Raw genomic sequence first — 24,981 nt, 5'->3', positions numbered from 1 at the left:
CAATTTCTTAAACTAAATTATGTTATGAAGCAGTTATTACTAAAACACACACAAAAAAAAAAAAGTAAACTACACCTTGTGAACCTTTTCATAAGAAGGTAAGTATTTCATAGATTACCTACAGCCATGTTTAGAAATGAACTGTAGTCCCCTACTGAAAATTTCTAGGACAGTGTAATACTTGGGATTTTCACTGTAACGTGTGCCAAGTGCAAACAATATGTGCCTCTTTCTGATATGGATACATACACAAACGAAGAAACAGGTTCTACAGATGTGGTTGGCTTGTTGCATCATAATTGTACCCTTAACGTAAGTCTAAGTCGTTTCTCCTGCACTCTTTGTTCACGACTCTCTGCAAAAAGATGCCTTCCCACAGTTCTGAGTCAGGCTCCTGAAATATAAGTTTTTCTGCAAATACGAATGCAGGTCCACTTACAAATTCGTCTACTGATTCTGCGATTTCATAACAGAATGTGACGAAATTATCTTTTGCGTATTTTCCTTATTTTGTACGATTGTTATTTCGACGACTCGTTAATGACCGTGATCTCTGTAGTTGAAGAACCAAGATTTTATTTACATCAAGGGTAGTGTATTTTCTTATCTTGAGATACATTACTGCAATATTTTCACACTGACTGGTTAATGGGTTGTATGCGTTCACTATTTCCAATCGAAATATTGAAATAGTCAATACACATTCACTATACATCCATTTCTTCAAGATCTTGATTGGAATTAATGAACGTACACAACCTATTAACCAGTTAGTGTGAAAATATTGCAGCAGTGTGTAAATCCACTGCTCCACAAAATTAAGCAACCCGACAGAACGTGGGATAAGTGACGTGTGGGGTCCACTAAACACTGGTAATATTCACGCACATAGAAAGAGATGCACAGTCAAGGCAAGGGCCCGCTAGCTCATGTTTAGCACCATCGCAACCGCAGTAAATAGATTTTGCCACCAAGCATAAACGACAGCCCGATTGTGTCCGAGGCTGCATACAATGAGTTGGTGGTTCCTGAGTGGGATATCAAGCATAGACACTTTACAATTATTGGCAGACGATATTTGAGTGACGTTGACCGCAGGTGAATAATTCGGCGATTGGAACGATGTTGCGCAGAAATTCAGTGTTAACAAAAGTATTGTGGCAAGGCTGTGGAGTCGTTCCCAAAATGGATATACATTCAGTAGACATCATGAAGAAGATCGTCCGAGGAAGACGTGTGGCCGGTTTCTCACAACTACTGTCAGACGTGACCGTCGAACGTCATGCTTTCAACTGACGAATGATTTGTTTCAAGCGACGGGACAACGTGTTAGTCGTGAAATAGTTTGTCAACGCCTCAATACAGCAGGACTGTATGCCAGGAGGCCTGTGCTGTGTGTGTCATTGAAACAGAGCACAAACGTGCGCGTTACATATGGTGTCAGTAACACGTTGGAAGGGGAAACACCAGTGGGCGCGCGTTATGTTTTCCGATGAGTCTCAATACAGCCTGAAGTCTGATTCTGATTGAACATTAGTGTGGAGAAACCAGGAACACACTATCATCCAAACTTCATTGTTGAACGGTCCTTTGGCGGAGATTCCATCATGTGTATTGTGAGATAATGCTTGATAGAGAAACGGATCTCCATTTTGTGGAACATGGCACTTTGACTGCACAACAATATCGGGATGAAATCCTCTACACACATGTGCACAAGTTTCGGCGAGCATTTGGTCCAGACTTTCTGTTTATGGATGACAATGCCCACCCACACCGTGCACATCTGGTGTCCGAGTATCTGTACAGCGAAGACATTACTCATATTGCATGGCCTGCATGCACGCCAGACTTGATTTTCATCGAGTATATGCAGGATATTCTTGGGCAGCGAATAACGCAGCGCAATCTACCAGCACGTACTCTTCCTGAACTGCGAACAGCTCTCCTCGAGGAGTGGCGCCATACGCCGCAAGACTTGATCAACACTGATTTGCAGCATGGAGAAAAGATTTCATTCATGTGTATCTGTTCGTAGTGCTCACACGCCATATTGACAGCATACGCCATCGTACAGTCCAGTTCTACACGTCGAGGTATCGTGGTTCTGAACTTTCTGGCGACCCTATACATCCTAACTGTATTGTTCTTTACTTGTGTTGCATTATGCATCTGTACCGTCTTCCTGTTGATTATACTTGGTGTAGTGATCTTGTCGTTTTAATTTCTGCTACTTTCTTCGTGTTGCTTAAATTTTGTGGAGCAGTGTAAATAACTGGAAGGTCTCAAGATAAGAAGATAAACTTGACAAAAACTACAATAATCAAAGAGGCGCCGAAATAATAGTTAAGTTCTTTATATTCTTTTATGATATCATAGAATCAGTAGACGACTTTCCAGACTGAAAGAAATGGAAAAATAAACAATACATGATGAGATAAGCCACTTTCGAAAATTTGGAATGATAACAAATGAAACAAGTAATTTCCAAATGGAAAAAGAACATAAATTATCCCAGAAAGAAAAAAAGGGACACACACCCTGTTTCAAAAAGAATATACGTATGAAGAATTATTTTGTCCAAACTATCGATCGCTGCGCCTCGGCTCGGGTATTGGAGAAACGAATACATAGTCTAGTTTATATTAATAGCCACTAGATGTCAGTTGTCTTCTATTTTGCTTGGTAACCGTCATATGTTTAAAATGGCTACTCCGCAGCAGAAATCATTTTGTGTTCTCGAGTTTGCGAAGTGCAATTCCGTGATTACAGTGCAAAGACGTTTTAGGTTGAGGTACTAAATTGATTCTCCGAATGGGTGGAACATTCGCAGGTGGTATCGACAGTTTGTAGATACAGGATGTGTATGTAAAGGAAAGAGTTCTGCCCACCCTCGTTTTCCTGAAGAAAATGTTGCACGAATTCAAACTGCTTTCCAACGTGTCCTTCAAAATCAACTCGTCGTGCCAGTTAGGAGTTACAAGTGCCAACAACAACAATTTGGCGTGTTTTGAGACGTCGGTTCGTTATGAAGCTGTACAAGTTACAGCTGTTACAAGCTATGCGTCTTGATGACAAACGCAAACGTGTGGCATTTTGTAACGAGATTCTGGATGCTATTGACAATGATAAAACTTTTGCACAACGCATCGTGTTCAGTGATGAAGCGACTTGCCGTGTTAGTGGTCAGGTAAACAAACAAAATGTTCGAATTTCGGGCCTACAGAACCCACACGCAGTCATTGAACATGTACGAGATTCGCCCACAGTCAATGTTTTTTCTGAGAAATTCCGATCATATGTTTACGGCCCATTCTTCTTTAATGGAAACACGGTTAACAGTCAGCAGTATCTCGCTATGTTAGAAAACTGGTTGTTTCCGAGGCTGCACGAAGACAACTTCATTTTTCAACAAGACGGGGCACACCCTCACTGGAGTCGCCAAGTGCGTAAATATCTGGATGAAACTCTACGGAACCGTTAGATTGGTCGTCAAGGAGCTGGCGACTTAGCATGTCTCAGCTGGCCTCCACGGTTACCGGATTTGCCACCCTGTGACTTCTTCCTGTGGGGTTTCGTTAAAGACAACGTTTATGTACCACCACTTTCACAGAACCTGGAAGAGTTGAGGAGCCGGATCCGTACTGCCATAACATCAGTGACGCAGAACATGCTTGCCCGAGTACGGGAGGAATTTGAGTTGAGTTGAATTTCAGTTTAGCGTCCCTTTCAGCAGCGAGGCTATGTGAGACGTGGACCTACTGATTAACGTGGAATCCGAACCACATAAGCTCACTCCGGGAATCAAACCCGGGTCTCTTGCGCCAAGGGCGCGTATGCTAACCGCTTAGCCACGGAGGAGCTCGTGGGAGGAATTTGAGTATCGATGTTATATTGTTCGTATCGCTGATGGAGGACAAATTGAACATCTGTAATTTGAACTTGAGAGGTTCGTAAATATGTGTGTAAAATTTCATATTCGTATATCTTAAAGTTCGTATATCATATTCGAATTTCATATTCGTATATCTTAATAAATATATGCATTCGAAATACGTATATTCTTTTTGAAACAGGGTGTATTACGCGAACAAGATAGAAGACAAAATTTTAATTGAATATAAAACTGCATATACAGACGTTGTTCAGCCGATTTCGTTCCTTCCCCCTCCCGGGCAGAATGGACTCACCCGACCTGGCTCGTGGCGTCCTGCAGTGTTGTGCAGTGACTTCCTGGGAACGGAGTTGCTTTTCCGCGCGGACGACAATAACGCACAAAACATGGCCATTGTTGTGAATGTTGTGTTAAATTTGTTTCCAAGTGTGTGGGTTTCCGCTCTGTGACCAAAATGTCGCCCAAACTAAGCCGGTTTTGGGAAGGCTATGTTGCGGCTCTTTATGACGCCCACTTTAATGTTTCTGTTATTAGAAAACAGTGCAAGAAGAATGGTTACAACACCAGTTTAAATGTAACAAAAAATGTCATTAAAAAGTACAAGGGCAACGAAGCTCCATCATTTGGATCACCAACGAAGTTGCCTAGGAAGCGGGAATGCACCATGGCCACCTCCACTATGCAGAGGAAACTTTGCAAAATGGCAATGCAAGAAAATCCGCCAACACAAAGGTGTATGGCTAATCATCTTGATGTGTCTTTGGGGCCTGTGAGCCGGACGTTACACCATCAACTCAAGCTGGAAAAAGTCATGAAATCTCGCGGCCATCTTCTCACGGATGCCCACCAAAAGGAACGAAAGTGTAACGCCCGGAAGCTGTACGAACGGCATCTGGCAAAACAAAGGTGGATGCGCGTCGTAACGCTCGATGAAGCATGGATTTACCTTTCCGACTGCGGCAAACCGAGAGTCATCATGTACCGAGAGAAAGGCGCCAAGAACTGCAGAAGGTGGGACGTGTCTGTAAAGAATCCTTCCCAAAAGGGTACACGGTCGTTATTCGCTACTGTTACCGAGGTAAACTGAAGATTCGTAGGGTGGTGAAGAACTGCAAAATAAATTCGCTGTATCTTCAGGAGCAGATCATGCGGCCGATCTACGAGCATGAGATTCCAACAATGTACGGAAATGACGCCAACCTGGTGCGCATTCACACGGACAAGTCCTCATCACATACCTCGCGATCATCCCTCGCATTCTACAGGGAGATGGAGGGGGCAAGTAGTACACAGGTGATACCTTTCAATGAGGTACCTGTTAAATCTTCAGATGCAAGTCCTATGGACTATTGTGGATTTGGACTGCTGAAGCGGGCTTTGGGAAAACGGCGTGTGACAACTGTGGAAGGACTTTGGAAAGCTGTGCAAAGGGAATGGGACAAGATTCCCCTCCCAGTTCTTCAGAGAAGCCTATTACAGTGGAAATTACGCTGTCGGGCTATTGTTAGGAACCAAGGCAAACACATCGAGCACTTACGGACCTGGCGCCATGGATTCTTCTACATTTTTAGGTAAGTCGAAATTGGCCAAATATAGACTAGACAACAACCTCTGTAAAATAAGTTAAATAATAACATTTTCTGGTTGCGATTTAACTATTTTCTCAAGCTTTCTATTTCTGTTTGGAAAGTTTCTGCTTTCTTTTTGCACTCTGGAGCACAGCTTTGGTTTTCAGTTCCAGTCTTCTGATCTCAACAGCAAGGAAGCTTCAAGTGGTTGGACAGTTAGACCTATCATCACCTACAACACAGACGAGCATTGTCATTTTGAAGGGTCTCAAGGAAAAGTTTTATATTTCTCCAGTATTGCACAGTCATTGCCAGTAGTAATTTTTAGTATTTTTAGTATCAATACAAATTTCCAGTATTTTAAGTATCAGCAGATACTCTGTGATTCTCCTACTACGAGAATTTCATTACACCAAACTTCCCTTACTCTGAAACTACAGGATACGAGACTTCCATGCACTTAATTGTTCCACACCGTATCTCTATACAGTATAGCTACCAAATCTAATTGACATTGTCATTCTATTACTCGTACGTTATTGCTACAAAAAGAACAAAGAAAGAAAAAACAGAGGAAAAGCAACTTCTCTCTTCCCAGTTTTTCCGATAGAATTCTTCCCTATCGGCAAACATGTAACAAAATTCATCAAAATTAGAGACAATAATATCATACTTTACAAAGATTATCGGCAACTGAACTCTCTGATCTGGTTACTAAATTCTCTTCTAAAATTTTGTGTCATGGTCGTGGTGGTGACGATGGTAATAATAATAATAATAATATAATTAAGAGCCCGGATTTCTATGCAAAATGCTTATTTTCTCCCCCATTTCTCAAAATATGCAGAACTATTGTATATTGGTTACTTATTTTACGATTTTCAATTAAAATTGTATATTTTACTTTTAAAAAATTCACATTTAAAGTGTACATTGCCGTTTTTATCACTCATTCCGTATTTTCTACAATATATGCAGACGACAAAAGGCCACACCTCGTGACCCCTGTACGCGGAGTGAAGACTGTCTTTCTGCTGGCTGACTTCCAGTAGTCTTTCCCTTGTGCTCCTCGCTTCTTATCATACTGTTCGAGGTCAGAGGTCCCAAGCTGTAATTCGCCATTTGTGCGTTTTGTGTCCTTACTGATTGGAGCAACAAGCTAAGTGTAATTGCTGGTAAAATTTCGCTAGAAATGTCACCTACAAATTCGTCACCATTGACGCTACTACGTAAACACGTGTCGGGATTTGGAACAAATAATTTTAGTGAGGATAGCAAAGTCTAATTTTGTTTTCTGTGTAAAAAGTGTGTTTCTGGAAAGAAAAAAAAACATGATGTTGTGCACCATATTAATACCACGTGCACAATAAATCAAAAATTTATAGGGAAAGAGTTAGGAATAAATCAAAATTAAATCAACAATTGATTACAAGCAATCGAGTTCAAATGATACATTTTCCAAAGACTTATGTTTAGCACTAGTTACTTCTGAAATACCGTTGAGGGAAATTAAATAATGTACAGTTCCGGGCTTTCTTACAAAAATACGCACACAAAAGAGTACCGGATAAATCAACATTGCGCAAGGACTACGTGTCATAGTGTTTTCAAGATGTAATTTGTCATATTTGCGATACATTAAAGCACGAAAAAATATGGATTACTGTAGACAAAACTACGAATGGATGGGGACAGTACGTTCATAACGCTGTGGTTGGGGCTATGAAAGCAGGAAGCAGATTATTTCTTCTTAATATACAAATACTTGACCAAGTTAATAATTCCACTGTTGCAAAATTTTTCAATGTAAACTTTCTTGTAGCCGGAATGGATAAAGTATGACAATATCTTTTCATTTCTTAGTGGTGCTGCTTTATATATTGTTAAAGCAGCAGATAGATTAAAAATTCTTTACCCTAAGTTAGTCCTGACGTGCTTTGCTCACGGTTTACATCGTGTCGCCGAGGCTGTTACAAGTCACCATAAAGACGTGGATCTTCATGTTTCCAACGACCGATTAGGATTCAACAACATCGAGAACTGCTTCCAAATTCCTCACTGCCTTCCCAGCCAGTTTTAAAACCATGGGGTACCTGGTCACAGACTGTATCTTATTACGTGAAACATTTCAGTGAACTGAAAATCGTTTTAGATTCATTGGATGCAAAAGATGCAGCCAGCATTGCCATAGTCCAGGAATGAATTACTGAAAACAGTACCCAAGAAAAGACACAGTACATCCATAACCACTTGTCCAAATCACTCGCTTTTATAAAACAGTTCCTTACAACTTTCTTTTGGCTGCTCCTGACAGCTCGAAATAATTTCTTGTAACTTTCATTTTATCTGATAAAAGAAAATTCAGTAACATGTCTACAGAGACCCATGTGTTGCAAAATTGCATTTGACAAACTCAGTCAGACGTTACGAAACAGTTGCTTACAAAACACTGTAAAATTTCTAGAAAACTTTCCGGTGAAGAAACAGATATTGAAGAGAAATTCACCCAAGAAGAACTGCGTTGCTTTTCACATCACGTCATATTACGTGTGGAGAACATTTTCACCGTACAAATCACTTTTTAGCGACAGACGCAGAACCTTCACACAAGAAAATCTTACGATGGCTTATACGCTGTAACAGAATATGGTAGAATTTTATCAAAACAAACATTTAATTTCATTTTCCTGAATTTGACCGATGAACTCACTTGTTTACTTTGATGCAAATTGTTATTCCAATTTATTGTGCATATTTGCATGCTTATTTTATTGTTTGATTGTGCTTCTAAATCCGGGCTATAATAATAATAATAATTAATTGTCTAACTAACGATTTTCTATATTATCCTTGTACACTTTTTTTTTAACTCAAACACACAATACGTTATAGGTATAAATGACATTTGGAAGTACACTAAGAAATCAGGTTGAAATTGGAGAAAACAAGGAAAAACTCGCTCAGCCTTAAACAAATTACGAGAAAACAACTATTGTTTATTCCATCCTGTTGTATGTATATATATATATATATATATATATATATAACAGTTTATATATTATTTTTCATCTTAAAATCTATAGTAACAAGTTTATCGGCGTAAAATTTGAACCAAAATGATAATTTAACTCACTTTAATGCAAAAGAAATTCTGATCCTCGACAAGAGGTAAGTGAATAAATAAATCCAATATCGTAAGCAGAAATTTTAGAAATATAAAATTATTAAGAAATAATGAATTCATGTTTCTGTTCTGTTCATTCTGTTCACAAGATAAACGAAGTTAATGAGCTACTGTACATTTTTTTCGAGTATTGTCTAATTATATTTTATCGTATGCTATCACTAGCAAAACACATCTAAAACAAAAGAGTTTTTAAAACGCAAGGGAGACTATATAACCAGTCGATATAGGCACCGATGAACTCACTGGATAGATATAAGAAATTTATCGATTTTACGTAATTTTAAACCACAGGTGAAAGACTACTCTATAATTAACAATTATAATTCTACACAGTTAACTCCCTAGTTGCACTAGAATACCGCTTCTCAGGGTATCATGATATCCAGCAGCAGGGTTGGCAAAAACCATGGTTTTTATTGAAAAAAACAAAAAAAACAGGTCTTTTTGGTTTAAATAATTTACTCTATGTATTTATATTAGATATGGACAGAAATTAGTTTGCTTCGCCTTGGTGTTATTATGCAACAACAAGGTTATGCTCGAAGGAGTTACATAAGTTTAAAACGGAATCCAAACCGCTTCTCGACTTACGTCCAAGAGAAATTGTCCATTTGGACACGAAACCGGGACTAATTAGTCACAAATGCGATTGCCGACTCACTCATGAAGGACTCCTGATAAAAATACGTTGTACTGATCTTTACACAGGCGTACTTGTTAATTTAACTGTCAAGAGTCATTTCAAAAGGACAAAAAGATAAACAGTTACACGAGTAAAATTATATATAAATCGGGAAACTCCCGCCTTAGCCATTGGGAAAATCCTGTTATTACTTTAAATGTATTTGTATGTAAAATTTTAAGGTCAACATTTCATAATCACTACGCTAAAACTGAGGTATTAAATTACAAATTTGGTATGTAGATATCATTCAATAAAATTAAAACAAAGTCAAATCCAAGTTGATGTTGGAAGTTACGTAGGCAGTTAATAAATTTTGCCAATTTCTATCAATAAGAGGAAGCTTGGCTTCTTTATAAAACAACATGCATTCATTCAAGTAGAAATATATAATTTGGTTTCATTTCGTATGTTTAAGCTTAACATCCTTATGAAATACCAAGGTTATCACGGAGAAGACTTTCGCTTAAAGGGACACCTCGAATCGCTACTTGGTTTACACTTGAAAGATGGGTTGTGGTTCGACCGAGAATTGAACACGGGACCCCTTGATTGAAAGGTGAAAAGTAGATAAACGTAATGCGGATGGTTTGATATGTGGAAACGTCATCATTAAGTTCACACGATTTAAAGCATTTTTCGTGTTTTTTTTTTTTTTTTTTTTTTTTTTTTTTTTTTTTTTTTTTTTTTTTTTGTCTGTTTGTTTGTTTAAACCAGCCAACCCTGTCCAGCAGTGTCAAATCTGGTCAGGGGAAAGATGGGTAACTGCTGTACTCATCTTCCTAAACTGCAGAGGAGTGTAGTATTTAGTTTCTTATTTCTACTACACAAAAGCATTTGAACTCTAGAAGACCACTTTTGTTTAAAATATTAACTTGGAATAAGGACTAGTATTATTATATATTATCGAGTTTGAACTTGCACGTTATATTAATAACCATACTATACTGTAAAGAAAGTTTCTTCGTTAGAGGTAATCTCCCTAACTACGACCGATTCGAGCAATTCCCATAAAGATTACTGAATGAAAAATTTTGAATTTCGTGGCCACAATTTGCAGTAGTTAAACCTGATTTTTTTCTTCCCCCCCCTCCCCCCACTTAAGCAAAGGTTCCACCATATAGAAAATTTATAGGTTAAATACATTGTGAAACTTTTTTGTAATATAAATAAATATTGTCAGTGCATAGTATAGGGTCAGTCGGGTAATTATGAGACAGATTTCACAACTTTTTCACGTTACTTATCTTACATTAGTTTTGAAACCAGTTAACCTACGCAGCAGTTTATGGAGCCAATAGAGTATCAGTTTGCTGCCAAGAAATTTTCTGTCATCTCATAAGTTGATGACTAAACGTCAAATTTGTACTGTCTTGTAATTTCCCTCCAAGAGGGTAATTATGAGACACCTGTTGTCCCCAATTTTCTATATGTGATATTGAGGTATGAAGAAATCCAACTGTGTGAAAGAAGTCTTCGTTATTTTTAGGGGCATGAGTTTTTCGCAAGTTGCGAAAGTTTTCCTACAAAGCCGAGAGTTGGTTTTTCAACGAACTACGCCAGATTGAGTAAGGAAATAGGTATTTTGAACTCGCGGCAAAATGAGATAACTGACATTTTGAGTGAAATATGCTACAAAACGCGACAACTTACGAATTTTTTAAAACGTCAATTTGAGTTGTTAAAATACAGAAATAAAAAGTACAAGAGTTTTCCTTTTGCAATCGGCAACACTGATTACTTATAACTTCCGTTTCAAGTTCATAGCTTGTAGTTGTGGGATGAACCAGGACCGTAGCCAACCCCAAAATGTAAGGGGTGCCCGGTAGAAGTTACGGGCGGGGGGGGCGATCCAACCATATTAGAGTTCATTTGTAAGCCTACCGTGAAAATTTTAGGGAGGCGAGTAAAAATTTAGGGAAGCATGTGTAGATACGGGTCTGCGTGGAACGTTCAGTGTAGTGATAAAACAGCAGAAATCCCAATAACGGAATACATACGTTAAAAGAGTTTGTAATTTTAAAGAAGAGAAGGAAAATTTAAATTTCAGTAACTTGTGCCTGTCTTCAATATGGCTTCTAATAAAAGTGAAAGTTTTTTTTTTTTTTTTTAAATACGAAATATAGTTTGGTAATGGATGTTAGAAGGCTATAAATGAAAGAAGAAAATGTGAAAACGTGCAACATGATGAACAGTTAATCAGAGTAATAATTTGCAGACGAGATATACATTTAGATACTGCGTTAATATATTGTATGTATGTTTTTCCCTTTTTTGCATGTGTATGTGCTTTTGGTGTATAGCTAGTACAATGTATGGCGTTTTGTGACGGCAATTGTGATGATACTGTGCTAATGTAATTTAAGTTTTTGGACTTGTAAAAGAAGAAAGAAGTAATTTGTTGTTAGTAGGTTTATAAGGAATAACTGCATTGTCCTTAGTAGCATTACTGTTTATTACTTATATTGGGTCTATATTAGAGTTTCTATAATTTATATTAGGATTTGTATGTTAGAGTTTATAAAATAATTTACTTAGCGACAAAACGAGAAATTTTATATCTCAAAATGCGAAATATTCAAATTCAAATTGCGGAAAACTCCTGCCCCTATACATTATTCAGCGTAAGCTCTAAACTCCGATAAACAAAATATTTGTATCCTTCCGCTTGTCACAAATACGATTGGCTAGTGATGTATCACTCCCACTTCCCACGGGGAGAAGCAAATTATACACGTGCATTTTGACAATACTGTCTCGTGTTGTCCAGATACTTACAGCAGCAGCAGAAAAGAAAGAAAAGAAACTCGAAAGATTAAAAAAAAAGTATTTGAATTTCGCTCGTAAACAATTGTTGCTTAGTGAGTAAAGGTTTGCCTTCTTGGTGTTTCACCACAACACTCGGGGAACCGGGATTCATGCCAGTCATCTTTCAGACATTAAAAGCAGAACACCAGTCCACAGGTGAGTTTGGCGCCATAATTACTGCGCATGCTTAGTGTTTATTTCTATTGTTTCATTAGCCACACTCGATTGCAGTATTATTAGATAATCCGTATTATGTTTTTGTCATTTATAGCAATATAGCAGTTTTATATGAAGCTTCATAGTAAAAGTAATAATGCAATCACATGAACTATTTTGCGGAGGAGTACAAGCGTCGGTAGAACAACAGCAAATCAGCGAGATTTAGTTTCACGTGGCTTTGTTTATCGCAGTTTAGAGCTTACGCCGAATAATGTTTAGTTATTTTGTATTTATTACATACAGATATACAAATATCTGGCTGAGTTACAAGAAAATAACTAAGAAAGAAAGTGGGAATAGCTATTGATGTTATTCTAATATTTTTGTGAGTTGACTATAATAGGCCTATAGGCTAATAGCCTATATTAGATAGTTTCAGGTTACAAAACAGGCTTATGAAACACATTTAGAACAAATTCTAGGCTGTTCATTCAAAAACGACAGACTACTTCTATTTCTTTATGTTTTAGTGTATTGATATTTAGCCTAAGCTATCTTCATCAAAATAAGGTAGAGGGCCAAAACAATCTACTAGCCAGACCATTTAACAGTCACAGTGTCTTTATTCCCTAAATGTAAAAAAGTACTCGCCACTGGGGAGCAGGCGAGTGGATTTTTGAAAACCTGGAAATGTAGGTCTACAATTTTGAAAGTTACTAAGAAACAAGATTATAGGACTGCCTAAACTACAAAGTACAGCATTTTTGAAACTTAACATATTAGGATATAGAGACAGATTCCAGTTATCTCTCAAATACATTAATCTAGCATGCGTCTCATAATTACCCTCCATATAAGCAAAATGAGATCAACAACAACAAAAATTCGTAACTCTGAAACGAATGCCCAGGGTACAAATTCAAACTTAACCTATAACTGCTGACTTACCAGGCTTCCCCCAACACCCATTGGTTTTATAACAGTGATATTACTTCACGAGTAAATATAAAAGTTAATGATAGGATTTCAAACTTCAACGGAATTTTTTTTAATGAGTTTGTTAAAGCAACTGATACATCCAAACTTTTGTAAACTGAAACTTAAAAATGTAGACAGAGCATTGTGAAGGATGTTACTAAATGTCTGTGCTCTTAATTTGTATTTACCTACAGTGGATGAAGATCTGTCAGGGGTGTCTCATAATTACCTCACTGACCCTATTGAAATGAATTTTGAGTCATAGTGAAAGTATTGTATGTGTAAGTGTGCTATTTCATTATCTTCGTTTATGCGTACACTCCTGCTGAGCTCCTACCCTGACTCGATTAGATAGCATTCGTGCTTTTTAGTGACCACCTAGCACAAGTTGGTTCATATATGATGCACTGTGTGGTTTTTATGCCCTACATCCAGACTGTATTTATATTGAGCCCTTCTAAAGTCAATCTGCAAGTCGTAATGAAGCTCTGATTTAGTACATGATCTGCTCTAATCTAACCTAACCTAACCTCAAAATGTAAGAAATGTGTCGAAATTTGGCAGAACTTTCTGCTCGAATAATGTCTTTTTTCGGGTATTAGCTTTACGCGAGAAAAAATAGATCTTAGGTGAATATTATAATGTTCGCTCCAGTTAATATCCTTACGCAGACACGAGAAATTATACGTGATTAATTATAACAAAATGGGCCTATACCTCCCTATCCCTCACTAACCCGCCCCGACCCTACCCTTCCTTACTCTAGTATACCCATTTAAAGCGGTTCTATTTATCAATGTGCAGCTGGGGCGTATATTGTAGTCTACCCCATATCTTCAGCTACACAAGTTTAAAAAGAATTGTAATCCTCTTTCAATAACGAAGACAGGACACTGATAAAACATTTCTTCTTCTTTTCTTTGTGTTTGGAAATTGCATCCTAATGACTTCTTTACTGTTATTTTTGTGGTGCCGCCCCATCTCCGTACGTATTTATAAGCCTGCAAACTTATATGCTATGAAACCGATTATTCCTGTCGCTAATATTCACGTTTACAAGGTACGCTTGCACGAAGTGATTCAGCACAGAGCGATAACGAACGGAGGCATTAAGTGTAACGGTGCCACAAGCGCAGAAGTTATTTAACCACTGCTTTGGGTACAAATCTATACTGTCAACCCTAATCTTCACTATGCGTTGTTTCCTTACCTAACAATACCATCAGCGTACCTTTAATGCTGTACCTTTGTTTGTCTCCTACATTATTGTTTCCATATTTCTTGAAACATTACTGTCTCTTTGTGAATTTTCCAAATGCTCTCGTACTACTAATCTGCGCCCTCTTTCAGTTGCAGTAAGTTTGAACGGCAAAACTACCGAGTATTCATAAACATATAATGGAACTTCATTGAAACAACCCTTCAGTAATTTTATCTTTTCCCCAAATAAATGATCCGCACTCCTGAATTTCATTACTAATTACCATTTTATGAAGTTGTACGGAAATGATGAAGTAAATGGAAGTAACAGCATATACGTTATTTCTAACGCCTACCAATTGATAAAAATCCATCTCAATGGCATTCAAGTGCGATTACGTACTGTAAACAGGTCTAGGCCATTTTAATACTTACGTCTACTTGAGTATTTCAATCACTAAAAATTCATTCATAGGAATTATTTAAAAATTGTTTCCGTGTCACATAATTAACTTTTACATTGCACTCACACATTGTCAATACATGGAAATACATGCCAACTACGTAAACAAGATGTTTGACTTTCACTCTCATGTGACTAATCACCGACATCAAACGTCAACACCTCCATTCTGAAACGGTGATCGTTTCTCTTTTGTCAGAAGAAAACAAGAAATGTTCCTTTCTCTTCCCTTTGAGCAGTAAATACGTGATTTATGTAAACAAACCAAGAACACCCAACACAACTAGGGAGATTTAAAAAAAAAAAAAAAAATAAAAAAAAAATATTCTTAGGGTGCAGATTAAGAATGGTCCGTGAAATTAATAAAGCATTTTTATCTCACTTTCCTTGCTTTAAATGATTCTCTAAGCCGTACTGGCCTGTTATTACCTTGACACATGCTAAAATAAATGCATACGTATTGAAAAAACGTGTGCAAACTGATGTACTCCGGAAATGACTACATAATATTCTAGAACCTGTTACCTTATTATATGCAATTATTTCATCACGGCATTCAGCCACAGTCTCTCAAGAGTTGTTTCCTGAGGGGTAGGAGTTTCATTCATATGTGCAGATTCACTTTACGATGACTTTCCCTTACGGGTATAAATACGTACTCGGATCTATGCTATAAAAACGACTGTGAAAAAAAAACTTGTAATGGGCACAGGCTACGGGGCATAACAGTGAATCCTTAAAAAGATGCATTTCATTTTTCCCTTTCCTTCTTTCTACAACTTTTATGTGTTTAAAATGCACACATGCACAATTACATAATATTCTGAAACTTACTATCCCTTATTTCTTGTGATAAACAAATTGACTTTGCTAATCAATTGCAAAAACCCGAAGAACACTATCTCGCATTTTTTTTTAAAGATATCAATAACTTTCGGATAATCAATAATTACCTTCTTATATGTAACGCGAATATTCTTCGTTATCCGTAATTTTGATATCATGCATTATCCGGATATAATTCGTTATTTGTTATCCGGATATTATCCGTTATCCGAATATTATCATCCGGATATTATTCTTTAAGCGTTATCCTAATATTATCTTTTATCCGTTATCTGTCATCCGGATATTATCTGTTATCCGGATATTATCCGTCTGAGGCGGATCCAGGGCGAACATCTGCGGGGCAGGGGTTTGTAACACTGCTACTTACAGGTCCTTTTAAGAGCTCCAAACTCTGGAATGGGTTTTATTTATATATAAAATAAAAAAGTTCCCTCTTCTGGGGGGTGATGGCCCCGATCTCCCCCCCCCCCAGGATCCGCCCCTGTTATCCGGATATTTTGGCCATCTCTAGATGGGTAAGCACAAACACTGAGAATGCTATTTAACCTCAGGGGACTCTTGATTCACCCCAATGATGCCAACCCGAGAAAGTTATAAAACCTCATCTCGAAAGGTAGAAATACCCATTTTGCTCTGGAATTTCCCACGCTATACTAATATCAAACTTTTTGAAATTTAGAAAACACGAATAGTGCAATTAGCAAGGATCTTATAAAATAGAGGATCTGCCCTTACAACAAAATCTTGAAGCCATACGTCACAGTTTCGCCACCCCTACTCTGCCCACTCCGCCCAATAGGATCGCAATGTTTTAAGCCAACAATCATGGCGGAAACGAAAGCAGCCAATCAGACGATGGTAGAAACGAGAGTAGCCAATCAGACACTTGATATTACCGATGCTCAGTTGCTTTTGGCTTCACCGATTTAATAGGGTGAAGATACATATGGGCAGATCCTCTATTTATAACGTCCTTGGCAATTAGTGTATAGTTTCATTTTCTTCAATATATGAGTAAATTATTCAACAATTCCTATCCTCTATGTTTATCAAACAGTAGATGAACAAGTGTTTTCTTAATTGAAAGAGACAGTTGAAAATGCGGGTGAAAATAAGTATATTCTGTTTAGTACTTCCATTACGTTTAGCGAGTTTAGTGCTTCCATTACGTTTTTGTATCATAATTCCCTTACGAAATGTTACGAAAATTACACTTATCCCATTACGAGAAAACATTGTCAAAAATCCCACAATATGGATTTTTCCCATGGGGGGCACCACTGATTTATCCTTTCTGCTCTCATTTTTCCCAGGATACTTTGCAGTCGGTGACGTCACGTGAGGTATCGCTAAGGGTGTTCTAAAATAGATGATATACCCATACGTATCCTAAGATTGGTGATTTTTACCTGTGAAAGGTTATTTCAGGTAATTTCTTCTCACTTCTATTTGTACACTCTCACATGTAGCATGTAACCATCTATAGCTATATTAACATGCTAGCTTTATATTTTTGTCTTCAAAGAAAAGTTAATATGTTTGTCTCCAATCCTTTCGACAATGAGATCTCGAAAACCACAAGTGCTAGAAACGCGCCGTTTCCGCTGGTCGATTCCAAATTTTGTGTAGATTATCCAGTTCTAATTGAATATTTAAAAATACATGGGCCGTTATTTCTTTATTACATATTTTAGGGGTACTCTGGAAGTTAGTCCAGTCAATAAACACTCAAAAGAGTTGTGTAGAAGACATGATCGGGAACAGAATTTTTGACTTCAGGGCTATGTTTGGAGTAGTTAGGAGCTAAACATACTACAAGTCCCTGGACCTGTAACTGGTCCAAATTTAGATCTAATATATTTTTTCATTCGAACGCAAATTTTGTGTTTATGTTCAGTGGTGATAATAATCCAAATTCGTACAGTTCGACTTATGTGTGCCTTCCGTCGATTGTGCTCCGACCTGGTAGTACTAAAAGGAACGTTAGTCGAAGAAAAAGAAGAGGAAAACGAGAGAAGTGCGCTGAGAAACTAAGAAATCTTGTATTTGTGTTGGTGTAGAGCATGAGTCAGCACATTCGTTAAATTTGAACGATACTCTCGTTCCCATGTTATAGTTTAATATGTTGAATATGTAATAACGTTGGATAAGACCAAGTTATGTGTGAAGTGCCGTAAGTTATCTATAAAATTGGGGACTGATGTTTTAGTAAAGTTTGCTAATGTTATTTTAATTAATCTTAAAGTAAAACTTTACCACGTCATACTTCGTGATAAAAGGTATATGAGAACGAGATAATTTTGGGCGGAAAAAGCATTCGGCGCAAAACAATGATAGAACACATGAGTTAAATAATCTTCCAACAAAATTGTTCTACAATTCAGTATACTTTGAACTGAATTTGAAATATACAATGTTTATCCGGAGTAGATGTCTTACATCTTGACAGATCTGGTGATACGAACAATTGTTGTAAGAAGTTTGAGTGGTGGAACTGGACTAAGACATTGAACTTGTTAGTACCTTCGAAGTATTCTACGAACCAATTATTTCACTGGGGCAAAGGTTACTCTAATAATTCATGTAATACTTCAGGTATGTTTAGTTCCGACAATAAATGGCACTGAGAGTATTTGTGATTTTTTGTTCTATTTCCAGGAAGCATGACGTCAGTAATGCATGTGAGTGTCATTTGATGTAACAAGTATATGAGAGGGGATGATACTTTCGTCTATTCTCATTGTTATATTTTAGATCTTCTTACGGATGCAACCTCCCGAATCCAGACCGTAGACGGTAAGGAAGAGTGCGCTTAACGGAGGCATTGGGCGACTGACGGAGAGTGAGGTATTTTCTGAATCCACAGGTAATTCAGTTCAAGGCTGTATTGCTTGGGGGTGAAGAACCGTGCTGACTCTGCTGGAGTCGCCAAATGATGAGATATTCCGAGACACGCAAAGCCGTACTATTATAGAAAGGCTATTCCCTCCAGGGTTTCGAACCCGGTACCGTTATAGACCTACGAGGTGAGCGGGGGAAGGTCACTATTTTCGGGTTTTCGCTTATATCTCGAAAACGGAGCGTCGTAGCAAAATGTTTTTATATTCAGAAAGAAAGCTGAGAAAATTTCCTAAAAGATTGTTTCTATTCCTTTTTTTCCTATTCCTAATAGTCTTCGAGGTATCCGCTTGCGAAAATTGCAAATTTTCAAAAATCGCTTTTTACCCTCACTTTTTACCCTCGCTTTTCAAACTTTGCCTTTTAGCAACTCACCCCTTAACTTCAGCCATATACTCAGGGGAAAAAGTCGTAGAACACTAGATTTTCTTTGAAATGAGATATTATTTAATATTTTATCTTCAGCTATTCATTGAAACTATAGAAAAACTATTCATACAAGAATTTTGTTGTTTGGCTCTCTTGGAACGGAAGGTTCGGCAATTAGCTCAGGAGGTGGCTCATGTTGCTCATCTTCATCTATATATTTTTTCCGACTCAGTTTCCACGTCTTCCAGAGATTGTGTTTCTCCATGAATAGGTAGGGATTCTATCTCTTCAGCATCGTCTTCCTCATTGTCCAACGCGGGGATGCCGTAGGAACAATTTCCCAGACAGTAGTAACATAAAAGAGAACAGTTGCTTGACGCTCTTCTGCATTTACATTTGCCTGTACAGTCTTTGGTGTACCAGAAGAAAATCCTCTTCAAAAGTTTCTCTGGTGCTAAGAAGTCTTTAGTCTGTACATTGGTGAGCTGGTTTTCTGTCCTGCGCTCCCTTCTCCACAGTTCAGGTTAGGGATGCGCACGAGTCGAGTCGAGTCGAGATTTAAGCCTGTCTCGACTCGTCTCGAGAAAATGTCTCGACTCGAAAATATGTTTGTCTCGACTCGACTCGAATTCGAGTCGAGACGTCTCGAAATTCGATTCGAGACAAAATGTACGAGTTAAAATATACGCACACATCAGTCAGACTATTATGACTATCTACCTAATTGTCAGTATGTCGACCTTTGGCACGGATAGCAATGGCGACACGTCTTGGCATGCACGCGATGATCCTTGGTAGGTCGCTGGAGAGAGTTGACACCACATATGCACACACAGGTCACCTAATTCCCGTAAATTCCGGGGAGAGGGGCGATGCGCCCTGACGTCACGTTCAATCACATCCCAGATGTATTCGATTGGGTTAAGATCCGGCGAGTTGGGGGCCAGAACATAACTTGGAACTCGCTTCTGCGCCCCTCCAACCACCCTATCACACTCCTGGCCTTGTGACATGGTGCATTATCTTGTCGAAAAGTGTTATTACCATTGGGAAACATGATCATCATGAAGGGGTGTGCGTAGTCTGCAAGCAGTGTGCGATTCGCCTCGGCCGTCATGGTGCCTTGCTCGAGCTCCACTAGACACATGGATGCTCACGTGAATGTTCCCCAGATAATAATTAAGCCGCAGCCAGCTTGTCTCCGTTCCGCAGTACAGGTGTCAAGGAGCTGTTTCCTTGGAATACGACGGATTCGCACCCTCCCATCGTCATGATGAAGAAGTTATCGGGATTCATCAGACAATGCAACGCTCTGCCACTATATCAAGGTCCAGTGGCGATGGTCACGTAGTTGTAGTTGTCGATATCGTGGCGCTAACATTTGCACATGAATGGGTCGTCAGCTGCGGAGGCCCATTGTTAGGAGTGTTCGGTGCACTATGTGTTCAGACTAGTGTTCTGAAAGTATAGGAAAAAACGGAAATTTTGGGTAAAAAAAGTTTTTTTTACGGTTTTCCCGAACTTGAAAAAAAAAACGGAGAATTTGGGTAAAATTAAAATTTTCGAATATTTTATTATATTATTCTTTCAAAATTAAATTTATTTTGTATTTACTAGTTTAGAGTTAAGATAATTGAGTACTTATGATTCTTGTATTAGAATAAGGAAATTTTGTGAACAACTCATCCAATCACTTCAAAGTTAGGACTGTGATAGAACGGAGTTATAGCTACAAAAGAAACTAAAATATAATCCTAGTTAGCTTAATTAGTATAGACGCATTAAAATTATCTTGAGCAATCTTATGAAGTTCCCCCTTAATGGCAGGGAAGTGTTAAAATAACAGGGACAGAATCATTTTAGTTAATATGTTAAATCAAACATGTATTTTATAGATGTCTTCCTTGTTCTATGTAAAATTTCCGGAAATTTTGAATCCATTAGAAAAAATCATTTGTCCGGAAATATTGGCAAAAACAGGAAAATATAATTTAAGAACTATTTCTTGGCCTGATGCTAGTCATCTTACTTGCTGTAACATGTCTGCAGCATATACAGTAGGAAGTCGAAAATCCGAACTAATTGGGACCACAGGTAGTTCGGATTTTCGAAAATGACCAAGAAAATGCCATTTAGGCTTATACATACTGTACGGTATGTTCTTCTATCGATACAGTGGTTATTCAGTACATACAGTAATTACAATACCGTACGAAAGGCTACTTAATGTTTCTGAAGAACTTGCTCGTACACTAAATTAAGTACACTTGCTCTTGTAAGTCACACTTAAAACTTATAGGCCTAAGAGAAAATAAAAAATAAAAATATGTATGACAAACAATTACGTATGAATGAACTTTTGTAAAAACACTAACTTCACACAACGTCGACGGACACACTATTGTTTGTTTATCGCTAGCGTTATATTAAGACAAAATGTAAAAAGCTTCTAAAGACCGCGTTCGGATTTTTGACGTTCGGATTATCGACGTCCTACTGTATATACAATATGTTTCGCTAACGGAAAAGTACTTAAAGCAACAAGATTTAATTCTACTTTTTAGTTTTTGATTTCTGGTAAAATCCCTCTTTATTCTTTGTATATTTTTCGAATAACTCAAAGAGAGATGATCTTATTTACACATACACACACATATACCGCACAAGTGAGTAAATTTGAGCAGCGAGAAATATATTAAAGGGTTGGATATGTGAAACTTCCGTTCGTTATTATTAGAGACTAGCAGAATACCCGTTTTTCGCACGGGAAGAATACGTTTCATTTTGGACACAAAGGGCACTAAAACTGTCACCAATGAACTTATGGAGCCCCAAAACTATGATTTCGACATTCATATCGGTAATTTTCAATTATCTTTACATGTCACCATTCCCCCTTAGAGTACAAATGGGACTGAATTTGGATTTAAACGGCCGAATGTGTCACTGTTCATCTCAGTGACCCCGAAAACTATCGATTCGACACTAATATCTGTCATTTTCCCCTCAAGTTGCACCTTCAAAGTGAAATAATAAAAACCATCCCGAACCTTATCTATGTTGAAAATTTTATCGAGATCGGTAAAATTTCAAAAATTTTGAAGCCATTAACAAAAAACTAATTTATTCGGAAATATTAGCAAAAACCGGAAAATATAATTTAAAAACTATTTCTTCGTATGATGCTAGTAATCTTACTTGATGTAACATGTTTGCAGCATTATACAATCGCAAGGGCGCCCATCAGGGGGGGCAAGGTGAGGCGCTCGCCCCCACCCCTTTAGAGGCATTTGTGCTTCGGAAGAGCGAAAATCCAATAGATATTTTAGAATAGTTACCGCAAAATTTCAGACTACATTTGAAATGTCGCTTATACTTCCCCCCCTTGGAAACCACAACATGGGCGCCCCCTCCTTTCGAATAACTCAAAAAGGGATATGATCTTATTTACACATACACACTTATACCGCACAAGTGAGTAAATTTGAGCAGCGAGAAATATATTAAAGGGTTGAATATGTGAAACTTCCGTTCGTTATTATTAGAGACTAGCAGAATACCCGTTTTTCGCACGGAGAGAATAGGTTTCATTTTGGAAATGAAGGGCACCAAACTGTCACCAATGAACTTATCGAGCCTCAAAACTATTAATTCGACACTAATGTCGGTAATTTTCAATTACCTTTACCTGTTCCCGTACCCTCTTAGGAGTACTAATGGACTGAATTTGTGGATTTAAACGGCATCTTCTGCTCATCTCAGGGACCATGAAAAGTATGGATTCGACCGCCATTTTCGATCACGTATATATCTATATCTATTTTCCTTCTCTCTCTCTCTCTCTCTCGCACTATGTATATATATATATATATATATATATATATATATATATATATATATATATATATATATATATATATATATATATATATATAGTGTTTTTTTAATAATAAATGTGCCGGTATGCTGGACCTCACGTTCACAATGGTTAAAAAGTTGGAAAGTTGGTTGCATACCTTTCAGGGTAATAATAATAATAATAATAATAATAATAATAATAATAATAATAATAATAATAATAATAATAATAATAATAATAATAATAATAATGAGCAAATTTAGCTCCCAATGTTCAGACTTCAAACCCTAAACTTTTGAGTAGAACAGGATTTTCATAAAAGATAATTGAAATATAAGCACGCACGCAGCAATTTTTTCGGAAGAAAAATGAAATGAAATCTTTAAGTTTTACGGCCCACGCTTATGCTGGTTAGGCTAAAGGAGACGTTGATAATGAGAAATGGTGGAATGAAGAAAGTGGAAGGAAACGGGAGAATCCTGAGAAAACCCACGAGCGCTGTGTTTGTCCACCACAAAGTCCATACGGCGCTAGCTGGGATCGAACCAGGGACCCCAAGCATCGGAGGTGAACGCTCTATCACTGAGACACCGCGCCCCCTATTTATTTCGGAAGGGCCAAAGGTATTCGGGGGGGTTCAAGTTCAATTTGAGAATAACTTATATTAAAATTTGTAAACTTGCCCCTAGAATTAGACTAAATTTGCACAAAAATCAGGATTTCAGGGGATCCGGACTCCCAAATTCCACCCCCTGCGTTCGTCCCTGTTGAAATATCTACGTTTTATAGTCTATTCCAGACAGCAACGTAAATTACGAAAAGACAGCATAATATTTTAAAACATGGTTCATAGGATAAGAAATGTACTCACATGGTCCTTGGCAATTTTAAAAAGGCGACTTTTTTTTTGTCATATCTGGAGATAACTACTCGACGTTCCTCTACACACTAGACGCTTATACGTACGTTTAAAATTCAATTAAAAATTTCATAATTCAAAAATATTTACAGATTTCTTGTCTGGCACACCACGCACAAATCACACGACCAACTAAATGAAAGATACCTCATTGCTAAAAACTTATCCCACGACGTTTTAGTGTCCCCGAAACCGAAGCCGTTTGCAAAATGACCAGATTCACAGGATCTCTTGAGCCGCTGTGGTCGGAACTTCAATCTTTTCCACCTGTAATTGAACACAAACTCGAGAGCGCGACGAGTTGAGGTTGCTTCTCAATGCGAAAAAGAAAATATTTTAGACAGAAAGTTTGGTTTACTAAATTACTTTTCTCAACGTGTCCGCAAGAAACAAAGTGAGCGTGCTTCGATATCCAAAGAAGTTTCTGCCAAAGCATACAAAGAAACAATAGCACAATAGTTTCGATAACATCTGTGTGCTTTTTCGGTAGGCTAAGCTAAATCCTAAATTGTAAAATTGGTAGGAGGAAACTATAGTTTGGACTGCAACAGTGGCCAAAACAAAAGACTCGTAGCCGGCTTGTATAGATAATTCAATGCTGCATCTTGAATGTACATTTCCATTTACTGAATGTCCATTTGTGAATGGGAGAGAGAGTCTGACTTTTGCTCACCGTCTACTTTTGCCTTATTGCTTTATTTATCTCAGGAATTCAACCCTCAACTTTCCATCTCTAATGGCCATTGAATTAGCGACAGACAAATTTGTTGGGAGACATCAGTATTTTCAGATAAAAGAATCTGGTCGGTTCAGAGCCTTTATGGTTTATATTACAATGGGGAAAAAGGAAAGAACAAAGGGAAGCGGGAGGACGTACCAGAGAGGAAAAGATCCCTGAATATTATTAACTGGCTTCAAGAAGGAACAAAGATTCGCAGCTCTTTTTGCTGAAAGAAAAAAGGAAAACGAAGACAAACAAACTAACAAACAAAAAACTGGTTTTCAATAAACCTATACATTTACTATTTGGTATTTTTTTAAGTTTCTTGTCAACCCATTTTTAAGACAGAAAAGGAAATATTTCGCTACCATTGAAAGGTGCCAATATGGCGTACCGTTGCGTACCGACAGAAAAATCGACATATAT

General features: G+C 37.7%; 1 protein-coding gene across 2 annotated transcripts in view; it reads right to left on the bottom strand.

The window, feature by feature from the left end:
* LOC145677738 (major facilitator superfamily domain-containing protein 12-like) overlaps window positions 1-15,129 on the bottom strand; it is a 64,996-nt gene extending 49,867 nt beyond the window's left edge. For both annotated transcript variants that reach the window (XM_081748125.1, XM_081748130.1), the window contains exon 1: window positions 14,913-15,129. The gene's annotated coding sequence lies outside the window, so the exon portion shown is untranslated. The remainder of the gene's footprint in view (window positions 1-14,912) is intronic.
* Window positions 15,130-24,981: the final 9,852 nt, after the last annotated feature.

This window comes from Thermobia domestica, chromosome 2 (assembly GCF_964235325.1).
Source record: "Thermobia domestica chromosome 2, izTheDome1.hap1.1, whole genome shotgun sequence".
In the NCBI taxonomy this organism is placed as follows: domain Eukaryota; kingdom Metazoa; phylum Arthropoda; class Insecta; order Zygentoma; family Lepismatidae; genus Thermobia; species Thermobia domestica.
The sequence above is the reverse complement of the archived record's forward strand: the minus strand, read 5'-3'. Positions and strand labels throughout refer to the sequence as shown.